Source organism: Augochlora pura, unplaced genomic scaffold (genome assembly GCF_028453695.1).
Source record: "Augochlora pura isolate Apur16 unplaced genomic scaffold, APUR_v2.2.1 APUR_unplaced_1747, whole genome shotgun sequence".
Taxonomy (NCBI): Eukaryota; Metazoa; Arthropoda; class Insecta; order Hymenoptera; family Halictidae; genus Augochlora; species Augochlora pura.
Window position 1 is genome coordinate 1 of NW_027581825.1, and position 3,761 is coordinate 3,761.

The following is a 3,761-nucleotide window of genomic DNA, read 5'->3' on the forward strand; positions in this document are numbered from 1 at the left end:
AAAATAAAATCACTTAAAATAAAATATCGGTAAAAAGAAGTAAAATAAAAAAGCAGAAGGAAAATAGCAGTAGTATTTCTTATTTTGCACGTTAATTATATTTAAATATTGTTGAAGTTAACATAAGATATTGGTTTTATTTATTCATGTTCTTTACATAGCAGTGTTTTGAAATATTTATGACGCACAGAAGGTATATATATATATATATATATGTATATGGTAGTAACTGCTCTGTAATCTTGTAGTTTTACTTTTGGTCGGGTATAGACATACCAGCCATTTACCAGGTGATAAATTTAATATCCTTCAATTCTCTGTCCTCCATCGCTGTTTGATTATATATGAAATAGTATTCAGTACACTTTTGTGAAACCTCAGCCAACATAATTTTAGCCAATTTACATTATTATTTACATAATTATTTACATTATTATTTACAATTCACATAATAATTCTGTGGTGTATACAAGAAATTCTTTTTTCGCAGTGTCCTATTATACATATTTTTATGGAAATAGATCTTACTCCATTATCATAATCAATCGCTACACAATTTCTTCTATTGGTCAATTTTATATTAAACAAAGGACTGGCACTTTTTAAGATATTACAAACCAACAAGTTATAAATAAATACTTTATACTAAATTAGTTACAAATTATTTAATATTTTATTTTCTTGTTTTTAATGGATTTACATCGCTTTTGTAATAAACAATCCATTTTTGATTGAGTACGAATCTTTAATATAAGAAAATTGGACCGCATAGGTCCTTGCACGACCTATGTGTGGTTCCTCGCGAGCTGCGTAAAGTATTTAGACAGTTACTAAGTAGGTGATAGTATAAGTTATACAAGAAGTAGAGTAGTTGAACATAATAGTCCAGAACTACGATCAGACAGAAGCTTTTCGTCACGTCGCAGTCGTAATTTAGAAGTTGTATGCGGTTCACGAGTTTGAAATTTCCCAGGCTTGTTGTAAATAATTGCACAAAGCAAAATGTCGTCTGATATCAAATTAATTTCTTTAAAAAAACTGAAGCTTTTCATTTTATAAGTTAATCTATTCTGTTAATGTGATGGAAGACGATATTTTACAAAAATGTACGGTATCATCTATGGGCATATGTAATTAAATCAAATATATCGGAATTTGTAGGATTTAGAATTTTACTAGTGGACAATAAACAGTTCAAATAATCATGGTCTACATGGAACTATTATGTGGACTAGTTGTACTAGCTGTTAGTTTGTACTATTACCTGATCTGGAATTACGATTTCTGGAAAAAACGTGGCGTAGTCGGACCAGAACCTCAGCAGTTTTTCGGTAATTTCAAGGATGTACTCTTCGCAAGGAAATACATACGTGACGGAACTGTTAGATTATGCTTATAACAAGTATAAAGGTGCACCAGTGATTGGATTGTACAGCTATAGATCACCTATCCTCATTCTGAATGATCTAGATATTATAAAGACCGTCATGATCAAGGATTTTAATAAGATAGCAGACCGTCAGTTGAAACCTAATGCAAGGGTATGTATAAAAACAAAATACAGGAAATAAATTTAACACATTGCTATGCATTGAAAGAAAACAAGAAAGATTAGATTGCTAAGAGAGCACTTCACTTTGTTCACTGAATAAAATTCAATTTAAGTTTCAGTAGAGAAACTGAATTGCTAGTTATTTAAACAAAATCTTTGCACAAAAATCTGTTTTACTAAACTCTAACTGTTCCTCCGGTTTTATTTCCTTTTACAAATACATATGAATTTACAAAATAATGTTGTATCATTAATAATATAAACAATAAGCCATTCTAATCCTGAAATCGATGAATACAAGTTGTCATACAATGGATATTTAATCAAAATGAAGTATTAATAACCATAATTGCAACTGACTGGAATAATAAGAAATGATAAAAAAATATTACAATGATCTAATTTTTGCGTATGGAATTTTAGTAAACCAATTAATGCAAGATATTTATAATAACCGACGTAACTTGCATTCGAATAGAATAAATTGTACGGAAAAGTTATATTTGGTGTTATGTTTAATATTCTCATGTAAATTAACAAGTGAGCAACGAAAAATTCAGAAAAACCAATCATCACTTTAACATAACCTTAGATAACAAGCTGACAAGATACGTTCTCAAAATGTTCACAGACAGAACCCATGTCCATAAACTTATTCCATTTGGAAGTGTAGAAAGATGGCAGCCGTTGAGGCGGAAACTGAGTCCAATATTCACGTCAGGAAAATTGAAAAACATGTTTAATGTGATGGTAGAATGTTCGAAGAATTTAAGTAAATATTTGGACCAATTAGTTTCCAAAAAATGAAGTAGTAAAAATTCGCGAACTGACCAAGAATTTCACGATGGACGTAATCGCTAATTGTGTATTCGGAGTCAACATAAACGCCATGAGTGAGAAGCACAACGAATTTCGTAAACAAAGCGAACTGATCTTCCAAGGGAACCTTGTGAACATGATACGAGTGAGGTTGAGATTATTTCTGCCCCAATTGTATAATTTATTTGGACTCGTCTTTCCTGACAGGAAAATAGCGCCTTTTTTCACAAAGTTTGTCTCAGAAGTAGTGCAGCACAGAAAGAAGTACGACATTCAGAGACCCGACTTCATTAATCTGCTGATGGAAATTTGGGATCATCCGGAACAGTTTGACGACATCCGTAAGTTGCACATTTTTTCCGTACTGAATAGCTATGATGCGTTCGTATCTCACAGATCAGCCGGAAATAAATCTTTTTGCACAAAATTCCAAATTATCTAGAATTACATTGACAGGTGTCATGTTCGACCGAAGCAATCTCATTAATTCGTTAGCGACACCTGATACAACGCAAGAACCTATTGAACTTTTAATCTCAGTTGGCTTTCAGTTAGAAATCGATAATAATTTTAAATATAGACTTCGTACACAGACTGTACAGAATCTATAAATATGTACATCTGTGAATATCGTATCTTCTTGGCTTCTTTGTATCAGCTTTTCAGGATCACTGTGGTCCTACTATCATTTCGGTGTCGCGCTCAGTGTTATCCATGATTCACAAATTTAAGCACGGAAACAAAAATCAATTATCTATGGCGCGTGTATTTGAACGATGAAAATACTACTTTCAAAGTGTACTGCTCCAATAATTTTTGATAACTTTATTAGCACTCCATTTTATTCACATTCTGAACTGAATTTTGTATAGTTGTTTAAAAATGTTTTCCTTCATAATGACGATAAGAAATTTACAATTACAATTATAATATGAGGAAGTACGATTATATAACAATTCCTCAAATAATCGTACAAATGTGTTGTGTAACATTAATATTAGAATTACTAAAATAACAAAATTAAAAATAATAGTATTTTAGTCATTGTACAGTAAATTAGACTCATCAACATTTGCTAAATATTCAAGTCATTTAGACCAGTTTTAAAAATCTTATTACGTTTAAAAAGTATTTCTTAATTTTTATCCTTATCGTATGTACGAAAATTGTACTTGAAAATTTAAAAAATTTAATAATTTAATATGTTTAAGAAGAGTAAAATGTATTTTTGAACAAGTCAACAAATAGTCACACTATTGTTTAGTTAGCAATTGTCTGATAACTAAAAACTATTTATTAACTATGTACTAACTATTGACTGACAAGCAGGAGAGAAATAATTTGAGTGTGTAGGGTGTACGTCGAGAAGGATATAGGGGTATTTTATTTA

The 3,761-nt window shown here is 30.6% G+C and overlaps 1 pseudogene; it reads left to right on the plus strand.

Moving 5' to 3' along the window:
• Window positions 1–1,207: 1,207 nt before the first annotated feature.
• Window positions 1,208–2,921, plus strand: LOC144477535 (cytochrome P450 6j1-like; annotated as a pseudogene).
• The last annotated feature ends 840 nt before the right edge of the window (window positions 2,922–3,761 follow it).